Raw genomic sequence first — 15,533 nt, 5'->3', positions numbered from 1 at the left:
AAAGATCATACTAATAAAAAGGTATGGGCTAATTTGATGGATTTGATAAGTAGCAATGATAATGCAAAATGTAGGCAATTGGTTAACCAAGAAAAGGAAGATGAAAAATAAAATTATGCACACAAATTATACACACTCCTGTCGGATTTGCCTTTAAAAATGTCTTGTTACAACAAGAAAACATATCCAAACTGGCGGCACAGTGCAGGTGAGTCTAGATGTGTAATAACGCTTATCATGGTGGCTTTACCCTTGATACCCAGTGAAAAAAGCCACGCCACAAGAAATGGCTTGAATGGCTGCCCTAAATGCCAGTCTACACAGATAATAAGACTCATCATGCTTACTTTGTCATAGAATTCCAATTTTAAAAAAGCCACAGCAAAGAATGGCTATACTGGGTGTCCTAAAATGCCAGTGCAGCCACATAAAAGCACATATCATCCTTTCTAAAAAAATCAACAGCATTTTTTTTTTTTTTATTTGTATTTAATCCCTTTGGATTTTTACAAAACGAAAGATAAATGTCTGAAGTTCCCCTTCAATATTTTTTTTTTTTTTTTTTTTTTTTTTTTTTTTTTTTGTACTGCAATCTATGATGTATACCCACTAAAATAGTGCATCATTACTGTGCTGCCCTCACCAGCCAAAACCTGCTCCCTAGCCCAGCACAAACACACGCACATTCTTTGACTCAACATTCACTCACTTACACACACACACACAGCATTCACTCACCCATTGCAAGAGGATCAGAAGTGACCTTCACATACATTTTATATCCCCCACACTTGTTCCAAATATGCACTGGGAAATGTTTTTCCCCTGTGCTTTAAAAAGTGCACCTCTTTTGAAAATCGGGATTTACTTGAACATGCCCAGAACCCTCTTTCCAGCCTCTGCTTTGCACATGTAAGGTGTTACTCCCCAAGAAATCTGAAAAGTGTCATGTGCTGCAACCAGTAGGAGTCCTGAGAATGGGATACTTACACCTTACCGCACACATGTGCAAAATGATATCCCAGTGGGGTAGGGATGCGCTCTCTTATGATGACCAATGGCCTGCCCCCAGACAGAATAGTGGGCTCTGGACAGCGTTGGCCCTCTTCTATGAGATATTTTAGACCTGGTTGCTAACCTGGGTTTGTGTGCACCTAGTGTAAATATAACAGACACAGACTTATCTTCAGTTGACCAGCTTGATAGCTTGCTTTATATATGCCATGTTTGTGTCAAGTAGCACATTGTTACATTAAACAGGTCCTAACATTGAGGATAAGACAGCCAGTTCAAATCTGTTACATAAATGGTTGAGCATCATCCATTAGGTCACCTGGGAGTGAGTCAATTCACCTCTGGTAAATACATTATAAACACTTAAATCACTGTTAGATCAGTCAATTCACATGTGTAACCTAAATGGTTGAATATCATAAATTGGGTCACCTGGGAGTGAGACAATTCACCTCGGGTAAATAAATAATTATTAACACTTGAAACACTGTTAAATCAGTCAGTTCACATTTGTAACATAAAGGCTTGAATATCATAAATTGGTCACCTGGGAGTGAGACAATTCACCTTGGATAAATAATTAATTATTAACACCTCATTTGGGCAGGTTCCTGTTTTCTCCTAGCTTACACGTTTCACATAACGTGGCTCTCCGCCGCTTCCTCTGTGAACGCAAGTATAGCAAGAATTCCACTTGAGGGGGAACCGAGAACACTACAGCCCATAGTGACTAAACCACCACCCTTCCGGAAACCTGCCTGTCTCTGCAGCCACCCCGGGGAGGGGGGCAAAGGGGCACGTGACTGCACCCTTCACTTTGACAGGACCACTGTACACTGGCCCCAACTCTGACAGAAATAAATGCACATTAGCCACTGCCCACTCGTGCGTTGCCAGTGAGTGAGCTTACTTCTAAACAGTTCAATATTGTTCCCCTTCAACTAACAAAATGTACATTAGCCACTGCCCGCCTGTTCATTGCCAGCGAGGGAGCTTACTTCTGAACAGTTCAATATTATTTGATTGTTCCCCTTCAACTTTGACAGGAATAAAACATACATTAGCCACAGCCCGCCTGCGCGTTGCAGGTAAGTGAGTTAACTTCTCAACAGTTCACTATTGTTCCTTCCTTTCCCTCACTCTCCACTTCCTACCGCAGTGACCACAGCACATGCAGTCACTTGTGACGGTGCCAGGGCTCTGCACTAGCAGAGCAGCACCGGCCGGGGACACACACTCTTCCCAACCTCAATCTCTCACTTCCAGCCGGGCCCAAACTCTCAACCCAAGATTGGGGAGAGTAAGACAGGCCAGCTGGGAACAAGGACAGCTGGAAGAGGGTCCCCTTCAGCAACCGAGAGCCGATCTGCTCCCTCTGGCTCTTCCAGGCAGTCTTCCCCTGCGCACCACACCGGGACAGGGGCGTTGCTAGGGGGGGGCTAAGGGGGCTATAGCCCCTGATCTTTTGGCTGTAGCCCCGGATAGAATCTCAGGAGCGACAGCCAAAAGATTAGCTAGCCCCCAGTCCCAACAGTTCCGACATCAGTGTAGCCCCGGGTCTTTTCCAGACCTAGCAACTCCCCTGCACCGGGATACAATATATACAATTTCGGCCAGCCAACTTGCCGCTATCTCACAGGTGCCTCCTGGCAGAAATAATTCCCAAAACTCCTCAGCCTCGTACACGCTCCCCCTATAGGTGGAGCATACCAAGTCCCCTGGAAGCTTCGCTTGAGCTCATCGTTACGGGAAACGAGAAAGGCCTAAAGTAAACCGAAAACATGAAACCCAGGCTTTTTATATGAAAAACCACATGAAATGCTGGTTTACACACAGTTGTGCATTTGGTGGGAAAAGAGCAACTCAATGTGCACCATTATGATGCACACATGTAAATGTCCTTTGTGCACTGTTCGCCACCATTTTTGGCACAAGTGAAGGGAATGAGCATAGCATCAGCTGCACCAAAAACGTTTTGAAAATCGTGGAACAATGGTTTATCCCTACTGATCACTTCTTTACGCTGTGTGTTCATTTCGGAGAGTGTGGTTCGAGGTGTGAGAGGGGAATTATGAATGGGAAAGGACACGGGGCGAAGGAAAGGGTGCATGGGGTTTGTACTGTTTCTGCAGTCATTAACCACAGATTTGCTCATGAGCAGGTATTGCGTTAAATACCATTAGCTCCAGAGCAGATACTGTGACTGTAATCATTAGCCCCAGAGTACTTACTGTGCATGCCATCACTGTCGCAGAGCAGGCATTGTGTCTGTAGTTATAAGCCCCAGGGCAGGTATTCTGTCAAATGTAACGGATTAGCAGGTACTGTGTCAAAAGTCATTAGATTCAGGGCAGCTCCTGTGTCTGTAATTATTTGTCCCCGGGCAGGTATTGTCAGATGTAGCTGATCATCAGGTACGTACTGTATCGTAAGTCATTAGAGCAGGTATTGCGTCTGCACTCATTCACTCCAGCCAGAGGATGTGATGGGCCTTTACCATTAGTGCTAGAGAAGGTAGTGTCTGCTGCTATTCATCAGGGTGTTGTTTCTGTGTCTGCAGACATTAGACCTAGAACAGACACTGTGCCTGCAGTTATTATCCACAGAAGGGTCATTACACAGATAAAGTACCGGATCAGCAGCCATTAGCCCTGGGGAATCCTTACTTTCAGGGTAGGCACTGTAACAAGAGACAGTAGCACTTCTGCAATCATTAGCTGGGGAAGGTATTATTATACGCGTCCTGTTCCATGGTCTTTCCCTTTCAGCACACTATTAATAAAATGTGTTAGCTGGACTTTGACGTGCTGCTTTCTTGAATTCGCCGAAGAACACTTTATTCTCTGGCTGCTCTGGGAGTGCAGCCCACCTGGCTACACATACTTGCTACGAAGGACTTCTCTGCAATATATATATATACATAAAATGTACACCAAAGCACGGGCTGTGTAGCAGCTGCATAGCAGTTACCGCGCCTGAGAGCATTTCAGAGCCTGAACTGTACCATAAGTGAGCTTCAGAGCAGGTACTGTGTCTACAGTACCAACAACAACGGGCTGCCCTGTGTAATTTCAAAACCAGATGTTTAGAAAGTCACGTACTTACAATTTGTAATGTCAACATGTGATCAGTACAAACACATTACAGCTTCAGACTCTTCAACGTGCATTTCCAGAGGTTGCAAAAAGGCTCCTCTTAGCAATATAACAACAAAGGCGTGAAAATGAACTGAGTTAATGGACGCTAAAAGAAATGCACATAACATACATTACAAGAGTTGGATCGCATGCGCTGATCTGCTGCTTCCTGGAAACTGAAAAGGAGCTTTTGGCAAAGGTAGGCCTGACGTTGCTTTCATTATCAATTGAAACACACATTTAAAGTCCCTGTGAGACCCTATAACATAGTGCGTTTCTTTAAAAATTGGCCGATGATTTTTAAAATGCCTTTAAGCAGTTTTGACGTCTGCTGTTTCACGTAGAACGTCTACGTGCATAGGAAGAGAATCACGGAGAATGGAGGACTCCATGCCACGCACCGGCCGGTATACTTAGCCGCAGTAATAGCAGGCCTTCCCGTGTCTTTTTGGCGGGTAAGTGGATATCCCTATCAAAACAAGCCCACCCCAACAGAAGTGATCTATGGCCGTGCAGTGCACCGTGTGCACGCTGCGGGAATATTAGGGCAGATGTTTTTTTGCAAATTCGGCTGGCAGCAAGTCGTTTTTTTTTGCGTAAGCGTACTTGCGTTTTTCCCAACTCCAAATGTTTACCACGGCCTTGCAACGAATCCCTTTTTTAGAGTATTTATTTCGAAACAATCAAGACCAGACACCTAGAGTCATTTTTTTCGAAGTCTCCTGGCCCCCCACCAGTGGTCGATGTGTACGAAAAGAAGTAGTGGGACTATGTTCCCTGCTGGCCTACACCCACTCCCCCACAAACCCCATCACCATGCCCCCTCCCACACACAATACAAACCCTCAAACACTTGCACTTGCTGTTTAAGGGAATGTTCAGTCCAGTGCACTGAAAGTGCAAGCTTAAACTTCTTCCTACAATTTTATTTTAAAACGAAACCATTCCGGAACAGTTAATTTTTAAAATACATTTTACAGCTCCTATACTTTTAATTTTAAAAAGTAGAGGAGTACCGCTCCTGCTCACTTCGACCACTCCCCCCACCCACCCACCAAAGTACAAGCATCATGTGGGAAGAGTCTCTTCCACCCTCCCGCAATCTATAACAATACGCCTTGGAAGCTCAGAGGGGCTGTAAAACCTACAGAGCTTAGGCCCTAATGCTCCTTAGTGGACATTATCAACTACCCATCCTCCTTCACACAATGCTTGACCCAGACATTTTTTTGGGGCTTTGCAGTATGCTGTAGTGTCTCAAAGCGCTTAAGTAATAAGGCAACTTGTTTAAGATGTATTTTTTTTTTAGCTTTTATTTATGGGTTTTTCAACTTAATACAAACATTCTCACCCACATTAGGGTGGTTTAACAGTGCGCCGTCCCCCCCTCCCAACCCCTGACCTCTGCCCCGCCCTTCCACTTCGCTACACGTCTGATGCCTCCATGGGTCTGTCCTTCTCCTCACCGTGTCATTCTTTCGAGGTGTTAGATCGAGAGATTAGGCTGGTTAAAAGTTCGTGCGCTGTGTTCTTTGGGTCCCTGATGGGGAAGGAGGGGTCTCCTCGGCTTACTACTATTGGGCCCCAGATGTCCGGTGGGCGTGCGTGTAAGGGCAGTGCTTTCATAAAGTCTGTCTCTACGTCTTGGCAGTAGAGGATGTCTTTGCGCCAATTGGTTATTGTAGGGGGGCCCTCTGCCCCAAGACATGGCAACTCTCTTCCGGGCGAGTGTTAGTAACAATCCTGCAAACTTTGGCGAGGAGGGGGGCCAGGGTGTTTGCAAACACCTTGTAAAATTCTCCCGTCAGGCCGTCCGGACCAGGGGCTTTGGAGTTTGGGAAGGTTTTGATGGCCTCGATGATCTCCTCTGGCGTGATGTGTTCATTGAGGGGTTCATGTAACTGCCCCTCTACCCAGTAGAGTTCTGTGTTTTCCAAGTACTCTCACAGGGCGTGAGTTTGCGTTGTGTTTTGAACTATATAGTTCCTGGTAGAAGGTTATGAATTCCTCTGCCATTCCCTCGTCGGTGTGTATCAACTCACCTTGTTTGGAGCATACCCCTTTGATAGTTTCTGTCTGCTTTTATCAAAGGGCTCCAGGCTTTTGGCTTTCACCGTACTGGCGGACTTGTCCGCTGTGGTTCAGGAACTTTATTTCACGTTCTGCTGCAGCTCTGAACTTCTGCAGTTCCTCTTTTAGGGCGGCTTGTGACTCTGGGTCATTCGTGTTTGCGCATCTAAGCTCAAGGTGTTTTAGTTGCTATTCACTGGCGGTCAATTCCCGCCTGATGAGTTTAAGGATGCTGTTTTCTTTAGCAAGGCAGACTTCTCTGGTGAAACACTTTTAATGTTTCCCATATCGTGTTCGTTGTGGGCACTGAGCCTATGTTGTCTAGGAATGCTGAGATCTCCTCCCTTATTTCGGATGCAAATACTTGGTCCTGCATGGAGCCTGCTTTAAAGCCCAGCGCTGTAGAGGGGGGGGTTTTAGCTGGATAGGCTGCAGATAAGGGTTACTGGGGAGTGGTCAGAGAAAGTTTTCGGTAGGATTTGGCAGGGACCACATATCATCGGGCTGTTGGCTGAGATAAATAGGTAGTCAATCCTGGAGCTTGTGTTGTGCACTGCCGAGTGGAAGGTATAGCCTCGTTGATCCCCATTTTTGACTCTCCATGCATCTGAGGTCGAAGGCTCTACAGATTCCCCATATTTGGAGGCTGGCTTTGGAGATGGGTTGACGAAGATGAGTTTTTGGCCCGCCACGATACCGCACACCAGAAGTGACCTGCCTTCGGAGTCTTTCTCTGTGTGTACTAGTCGGAAGTTGACTCTCCTGTAATTAGGATTGCAACCCCTCTGGAGTAGGACGAGTATGAGAAGTACCTGTGGCAGCCCCAGTTCCGAGCGCAGAAGTGTTCTTTTCCAGGGAGTAGATGCGTTTCTTGGATCATGGCCACGTCGATCTCATGCCTTTTCAAGTATTGTAGAATCCTCCTGGTTTTTTAAGGGAGATTGCCTCCTCTAATGTTCCATGTTGCGACTTTGAATTGAGTTTGATTTTTGTTTAATTTGATTTTGTTAACACTATTCGAAGGGGTCGTAGCATATCTTGGCCCAGACCTTTGGCCGACATCTGGGGGGTTCTTTGGTGTTCGGCGCAGGAGAAGTAGTGGTGGATTGGAGGGTTGATTTTGGGGGGGGGGTGTTGAACTAGTGGAGCAGTGGCTGTTGCTCTCTATGCTTGTTGTGGAGGGGTTGCGCGGGCGTTCTGTCGTAGAACATTGGTGAACAAGTTAAAATGAACTTGTTAAACTTAACATCCCTCTCCTGCATGGGCAAACCCCAACTGGCCCACAATGTACCCACCCTGATGAACAGAACTGTAAACATTGCTGTGCTCGGGGCACAAGTAGCCTTCCAAGAGGGGGGGATAGGCTCCCTGTTGGGGTAGGATTGTGTCTCTGTGGTGATTATCGTGTAAGGAGGTGAGGGTAGAGTGATAACATCAATATTTGTTGCTGAAAGTGGTCACTACGGTGGGTCTCTTCGCATGCAGTCTTCCCGTCGTGGCCTTGGATTGTTTGGGATGGCTCTGCATCCGGTGCAGTCCAGGTAGTCATTGGCCTCCTCAGGTGTGTTAAAGAATTGGACTTTCCCTTCGTGTTGGATTCGAGTTTTGCCGGAAATAGCATAGAGTAGAGTATGTGGTTATCTTGGAGTCTTCGCTTGATCGTTGTGTATGAGCGTCTCTGTGCCTGTACTGTTGGGGAGAAGTCTGGAAAAAATTGTATTGGATCTCCATCGTATTGTAGTTTCCCTCTTTCTCTGGTGGCCTTGAGTATTGCATCTCAGTCCTTGTAATTTAATTACTTTGCAACGATTGGTCGGGGGTTTGCGACGGGGCTGGTCTGGTGTTTGGGATCCTGTGTGCTCTTTCTATAACAAATAGCTGGGAAAGAGTTTCTCTTCCAAACAGTTTGATACACAGCTTTTCAACGTGTCCTTCCATTTTAACCTGAAGTCGTTGCTCTCTGACCCCAATAAACATGATATTATTTCTGCGAGAGCGCCCTTCCAAATCTTCGTTTTTAGCGCAAACTGCCTTCATTTGGGATTCTAGGGTGGAGACTCTGGCGGTAAGGGCTGCAGTGCCATCGTCGAGGTTTGATACGTGGTGTTCCAGTGTCTAATCTATCCGTGTGTTTATCGAGGTGGTGCTGAAGTTGATCAACCTTTGACAATAGCGTGTCTAGTTTGCTCCCCAGGCCCCTAATACCTGCTTTAAATCCATTAGGATTTCTCTAATGTCGAAATCTGGGGTTTGCTCTTCTGCTGGGTCTGGTGTTGGTGACGCCGGTCTGCTGATGGAGCTATTTTTGCTAGAGGAGCTGTCTTCAAAGTTCCGTTTTTTCTGGGACTTGTCCAGTTTATCTTGCTTTCTTTCTCGTCTGTGTTTTGGGGCATGGTAACGAGCTGTTGGTGGTAGTATACACACGTGGACGGTTACTGGAGGTCTCTCCGTTGATGGTTCAAGTGGTGTGTTAAGGACTGGATAATGCTTGTCACCTGATCCAGTAGGTTAGCGCCAGCCTGGGGTTGTCGGGTTTTCTTCTCTGGTAGGCGTGAGTCTGCTCCTTCCTGTTCGTGCCGTTGGGGCGGTTGCTGTTATGGTGGGAGTTGTGGGGCTCAGATGTTTGGACCGACTTTCTTGGTTGGTGCTACTGTATGCTTATTGCAGACCCAGAGGTGGGTTGGTGGCCTTTCCTGTGATTTTTATACAGCACACCGCCAGTCCGCCCGCGACTGGTCTTTATGGTTGACTTATTTGGTTGTATTGTGCCGCGTTTCCGGCTGAGGCAATGTGCAAGAATCTGGGTTGCGCCGTTACCTCTAATTTCTGTGCATAAGATACAGCAGCAGAGTGTAGCTGCTGGCATGTGAGGCTGGGAACTGGTGGTGCTGTGAAGCACTAGTAGAGCGGTTGATCCTGGCCCCTCCGTTACTCGCCGGGAGTAGGCTGTCAATGGTTGTCTTTCCAATTATCAGCCTCTGGTCAATCAAGGCAAGCCATTGTGGTGGGGTCGGTTTAGTCCTTGTATCTTGGGGCGGCAGTGGTCGAGCCCCGGCGGGCCGTCCCTGGAGGATGGTGTTTGCCTGCGCTGGGTTGCTGGCGCCTTGCTGCGCTGCCTTCAGAGACTGCTGCGTGCTTCAGGATTGCTCATGTCGTCCCCCATAATTACTGGTCCCCATGGGGTCTTGGGGCTCGGGCTGTCTAGCGGTCTCCGCTTCTCTGTCGGAGTGTTGGGGATGGCTGGGCGAGGTGGGCGCATTGATTTTAGCGGTCGCGTGCGCGGCCGCAACTGCGCTGGGGCACCTTGGAGGTGGTTCGCAGGGGCAGCCCGCGGGAGCTCCCGCCGCTGCGCTGGTCGCAGTTTTCTGGATTGCGTGGGCAGGCCGGGCACTGGGATAACAAGCCGCGCACGTTTCAGTGCCCCTACCTAGTCGTCTGTCCGGGTGCGCTCGTCAGGGCTGGACCTGCCGCCACACTCTGGGCCGGGCCGGAGAACACCTTGTCTCTGGGGCGCTGACGGTGCGCACGTCTACCTGCTTCATTGAAGCGGTCCAGCATGATCGGTTGAGCTGCTAGAACCTCCGCAGGCCACCCGTCACAGGTGGCAGCCCGGGTCTTCGTGGGGCTCCTCCTCCGTCAATTGTCGGCCGACAGGCCTGCAGAGTATGGGCCGTATCTCCATGAATATTCGGCCGGTGAAGGCGAAAATGGTCTTAAATTGTTCCGCCGAGTCTCGGGATTCACCGCAGTGTTAGCTTTGGGTAATTTGTCACCACAGGTACAGCGATGTCTCAGGATTAATTATGAGCTGCACAGAGCTCTCTAGGAAGCCGCCATCTTGGTTGGCTCTCTAGCGCCCTCTGTTTAAGGTGTATAAACAAACAACAAACTTGGCTTTGATTGCTGTACATAAATCTTAAATAATCAAAATAGATAGCCCATAAGCATTAGCATGTCCTCTAGTTCTGCCACAGGCATGTGTCTGGACCACACAGAAGCTACCCCACTCAGAGCAGGTAACATGAGATACTCTCACAGATAGGTTTTAAAACAAAAAACATCCACACTGGCTTTTTACCGGCAGACAATCCTGCACACTTGCCAGGATAGAATAGTGTCTTAAACCAAAAAAAATGAAACTTGATAATGGGCACACTTGGCTAACCAAGAAACATCACCAGTGCAAACCTTTGCCAAACAGACCCAGACCAGCAGAATGCTATAAGCCTTGTGACAGTTTGCCTTCACTATGCAACCATAATCTCATCAGGAAGGAGTAACCAGGCAAGATCAGAGTTCAGTTTTCTGCTAAACCTCTTCCAATTCCGTACTCGTCAATTAAGCAGACGTTGAATAAAAGTTGAACAGCTAGTTTATTCTTGCACGTCTCACAAAACCTGTGTATACACCAGCCGTGCAAGATGCGTGGTCCCTCCATAAGCATCTAAAAAGTTGGTTGGCTAGGAGCTGAACCAGGCACATCAAAGCTCACTCAGTACCAGGTCTTCAGGCATAATCTTGCTCGGTAAATCAGGTGTTTTTGCTGGGTTAGTGAAAGGAGAAAGTACACGTGCCATAATGGAAGAACCGTGTGAGGAAAGTGACCATGGCAGTAACAGGAGAGGGGGAGAGAAGAAAAGGGGCTGGAGGTTTGATTTTAAACTAAGTTTAACATTCAGGTAGTGGACTTATGGTCCTCAAGGCATGTGTGAAAGCCGCAAGAAAGACACAACTTTCAGCGCTTGCTAATGGTTGAGTGGAAATTCTATAAATCGGGGAAGAATTGCAAAATAAAGCCAGCCTGAGATCCTGATTTAGTACCTGATAAACATGCTCTCTCTGATTTTAAAGGCCCATGGCGACAAAGGGAGGCCTAAACTACTGCAGTGGCATCCTCATGTTTCCGATAGATGGTGCTGGCTTTAAACGGCATCATAATGTTTGTTGCAGAAATATTAAATATCTAAGTGCAGATCAAATAGCTGCCAATATAGATTTTATTAGGGGATGTATACCTGCATGTGCTAATAAAATAAGCAAACTGAAGAATATGGCAGGATAACCAACGTATTGGTTATGCCTGGTGCACGCAACCAGATCAGGGCTCACAAAATCTCAAGGTACGCTTGCCTAGTCAATTAGATTTTATAAATGGTCAGTAGCATTTGCATGGTACTCTAACTTGCTGACGTGTATGGGGACGTTTAACATTTGGCATTTAATGTAAACCTCTATTTGCTTTAAATGGCATAAAAACCGTTCACTGTGTGTGGTGGGCCTATGGGTGGCAGCATTACGCCAAAAATGAAGCATGCTTATGGTGACGTACACCATTTCACGGAAAGCACTTGTGATTTTTTTGTCACCACTAATCATGGAGTGAGTATCTTTCTCTTAGGAGGAGTATGAAAACTAAGGAACTCAACCTGCAGGACTCGTGACATTTTAAAGATTTTGTATGGTATGGTATATGTCATTTATAACGCGCATGTTCACGTGTTTCTAGGCACGACAAGACCAGGGATGGAAGACAGATGGAGGACAAGACAAACTATCTTATTAGGCCTTGTCATTCAGATTGTGCAAGTGCGAGAATGGGAAGTGAAGTGCAAGGAAGAGGGGAGGGGAAAACTGGGCAGCAATGCTCTGAGTAAGTGCAGCCAGAGCAGCATGGCTCTGGGTAGTGCAAGGAGAACCAGGGACTGTAGGGTTACAGTTAAAGACTTTAAGTGCGTGGTGGGCCCGCAGGCAGTGCAAGGGTGACTGATCTAGAAAGAGCCTGGTACCCAGTGAGAATCTGAGGGTAGCCAAGCAACCAGTCAGTACAGCAGACGGGTAGATCAGCAGGGGAGGGAGATTGAGAAGAGCAAAGTTTTTGAGCTGCTTCCAGAACGTCAGGTGGCCCGGCTCAAGTTTGAGAGGGGTAGGGAGGCCATTCCAGAGGGGCACCTGCAGAGGAGAGAGATCTACCCCCACTCTGCCTGAAGATGCGTCTAACCCTTAGAGAGTTGGAGGTAGTTGAGCGAAGAGCTCGGGAAGGAAGAGCTCGGGAAGGAAGGTATTTGGAAGAGAGTGTTGGGTGCAGTGCGGCCCCCGATCCCAGAAAGCCTTGTGGATAATGCAAAGGGTCTTGAACTTATCCTTGCAGCCACCTGGAGCCAGTGGAGAGATTTCAGGGCTGGAGAGATATGGTCGCTGGGCTTGCGGCCAAGGATACGTATTGCAGTCCTGTTCTGGATTAGTTGCAGAGGGTGGAGAGTAGAGGAAGGCAGATTGAGAAAGAGGCTGTTGCAGTAGTCCAGCCAAGAGAGAACCTGTGCTCTGGAGGCAGTGAGCTTATGGGGCAAAGTGAGAAAGAGAAGAGTCCCTTTGAGGAGGTGCAGCTGGTAGTGTGACTTCTTGGCGACATCTGAGATATGAGGGTATGGAGTGGAGTCGAAGATGACGCCAAACTTTTTTGCCTCTCAGAAATGCAAAGGAAGAGGACCCAAGGTGGGTGGCCAGAGTGAGGAGAGAGAAAGAAGGGGTCCCAATGAGAAGGATCTCAGTCTTGCTGCCATTAAGGCAGAGATCGTTGGAGGCGCACCAATCCTGAATCGCACATAGACAGGAATGAGGGAGAGAGGAGAGGAGGCTGAGAGGAACCTGAAGGAAAGTGAAGCGCCGTCTGCATGACACTGAAAGTTACAGGTGAAGGTAGATATCGGCTGGGCCAAAGGGACCCACCTGATATGGACATCTAAATTTGTACCCATACCAGGCATGAGTAGTTCTTGGAGACCATGTTTTATTTTTCATATTTTGGGAAATGTTTTTTACATTCAGAACTCAGGGCTACAAGTCTCAGAATTCGATGAGCACACCTGGCATGTGTAAATCGGCCATTTCATATATATCATGGTATATTGTGGACTAATACCAAGTGTCAGCTTTTGCTTAGTTGCACTTGTGCTGAATGATCCCCAGTGTGGCATGGGTAAAGCTTGAGACTATGTTGGGCCAAAGTGGAAGCCAGAGCCCTAAACATACCACAAACCCACTGGGTGAGAATACTTTGCCATCCCAGTTAAAAGCAGGAACCCAGCACCCTCACAATCAATCCATCTTGATGCTGCTTGCACCAATATTTGCCAGTATTCACATATATTCACACAGTATCCATGTTTGTTTTGCGCATAATGCCAGTAGTGATATTATAAGAAAACATGCCCACCATGGCTCTGCCACACATTCCTGTTGGCTTTGCATTTTAAAAATGTTTTGTCACAACTAGAAAACGTGTCCAAACCAGCTGCACAATGCTGGCGAGTCAAGATGCGTAATAACGCGTATTGTGTTTGCTTTACCCTTGATGCCCAGTGAAGAAAGCAACGCCACAGTAAGACATGGCTTGACTGGCTGCCCTCAATGCCGGTCTAGACACTACACTTATCCTGCTAGCTTTGTCATAGAATCCCTGTGTCTCTCTCTTTCTCTCTCTCTTTCTCTCTCTCTTTCTCTCTCTCTCTCTCTCTCTCTCTCTCTCTCTCTCTCTCTCTCTCTCTCTCTCTCTCTCTCTCTCTCTCTCTCTCTCTCTCTCTCTCTCTCTCTCTCTCTCTCTCTCTCTCTCTCTCTCTCTCTCTCTCTCTCTCTCTCTCTCTCTCTCTCTCTCTCTCTCTCTCTCTCTCTCTCTCTCTCTCTCTCTCTCTCTCTCTCTCTCTTTCCCCCCCCCCTTACAGAGACACTCAAAACACACCTGAACTCCTGGTTCACCCCCTACCTCAAAGCCCTACATAATGAGAAAAGAAGAGCATAAACCCTATGGAAGTCCGACCCATCTAACGATAATAAGGAAAAACTGATTGTAATATCTAAAGAATTCAAGAAGGAGATACTCTAAACTAAAAAAGACACCTTCAATGAACGGATCAACAAAGCAAGTTCTAACACCAGAGACTTGTTCAGTATACTAAAAGAACTAGTCTCCGACGCCACTATCAGAGACTTGCATCAAGGACAAGACTTGGTGCACCAATATCCAAACTGCCCTTCCTAACAAAATTTCACTCCTACAAAAGAAAATGGAAAATAAAAAACTTAACATAGCCAAGGACCTGCCTGGACCAAATTCTCACCAAACTCCTAAGAAATCCTGCAACCGTTTCAAGATCGCCCCTGTCTCCATCAAGGAAGTAACAGAAATAATATCCTCTCTTAAACAGTCAAGATGTCAGGATGACCCCTGTCCGGCACCCATTATCAAAGAGGCAGCCAGAGATCTAGCGCCTTTAATCACTTTCCTCAAAATTCCTCGTTTGACTCCTGTTCTGTCCTCGTGAACCTAAAAGATGCGTGGGTCCTCCTACTTGTAAAAAGAAAATGTAACCTAGACCCTAACATGCCTTTAACCACCGCCCCCTTCCTTCTTAAAATCTTAAATAGAGCTGCCTATCTCAAGATAGTCTTATTTAGAAACTAATAATCTCATTGGTCTGCAACAATCCGCTTTCAGACCCAAACACGGAACAGAATCTGCACCAATTGATCTAAAAAATCAAATTGATAATCTAAAGGACAATGGGAAACTGGATCTCCTTTTTAGATCTCTCAGCTGCATTTGACCTAGTTGATCAGAAGGTCCTTTGCAACCATCCAAACCTCAGCTGCGCACTTCTCCAATGAAGCCACGGCTTGGATTAAGTACTTCCTGGATAAGCGTACTATTAGTCTTCTCACTTAACGCGGCAGCCAAACCCATACCTATCACTTGTGGCGTTCCACAAGGATCTTGTCTCGCCAACCTTGTATAACATATTTACTAAGCCTCTCTTTGATGATCTTCACAGCCTCCGTGTCATCTACACAAACTATGCATATGACACTATGCAGATGACTTCCCGATGTGTTCAGAATTGCACATGTCAAGCCTCTTCTTAAAAAAAACAAAAACCATCCCTTGAACCCAAAAGTTACCGTCCCATCTCGAACACCAGATTACTTGCAAAACTCATCGACCAAACAGCATACTGCCGACCAAACAGCATACTGCCAACTAAACGCCTTTGTCGAATCCAACAACCTCCTTGTCACCGCCTAATCAGGCTTCAGACCGCGACATGAAACCGAAACCACTGTGGCCTCAATCTGGGACGATCTTAAGATCACTGCAGACTCTGCAGGATGTGCTGCACTAATTCTCCTCGACCTGTCTGCAGCCTTCGGCACAATTAACCACCCAATCCTCCTTGATCACCTCCACTCCCTAGGAATCCGTGGAACCGCTCTCAAGTGGATCACCTCCTTCCTCAACAACAGGAAACAAATAACCCTCCT

General features: G+C 46.9%; 1 protein-coding gene and 1 long non-coding RNA gene across 3 annotated transcripts in view; one reads left to right on the top strand and one right to left on the bottom strand.

Moving 5' to 3' along the window:
- The window catches only part of ASCC3 (activating signal cointegrator 1 complex subunit 3), a 2,962,611-nt gene extending 2,958,257 nt beyond the window's left edge, over positions 1-4,354 (bottom strand). The window contains exon 1 of one of the 2 annotated variants that reach the window (XM_069606524.1): positions 4,282-4,354. The gene's annotated coding sequence lies outside the window, so the exon portion shown is untranslated. Of the gene's footprint in view, positions 1-4,119; positions 4,228-4,281 lie in introns of those variants that run through there. The other variant, XM_069606525.1, reaches the window with a different exon arrangement.
- Positions 4,355-4,519: 165 nt separating this feature from the next.
- LOC138453553 (uncharacterized) overlaps positions 4,520-15,533 on the top strand; it is a 54,556-nt gene continuing 43,542 nt past the window's right edge. The window contains exon 1 of the long non-coding RNA XR_011260467.1: positions 4,520-4,606. This is a non-coding gene — a long non-coding RNA (uncharacterized lncRNA). The remainder of the gene's footprint in view (positions 4,607-15,533) is intronic.

This window comes from Ambystoma mexicanum, chromosome 4p (genome assembly GCF_040938575.1).
Source record: "Ambystoma mexicanum isolate Mex_15411 chromosome 4p, UKY_AmexF1_1, whole genome shotgun sequence".
Classification (NCBI taxonomy): Eukaryota; Metazoa; Chordata; class Amphibia; order Caudata; family Ambystomatidae; genus Ambystoma; species Ambystoma mexicanum.
Note: the sequence above shows the minus strand (reverse complement) of the source record. Positions and strands in the feature narration are given on the sequence as shown.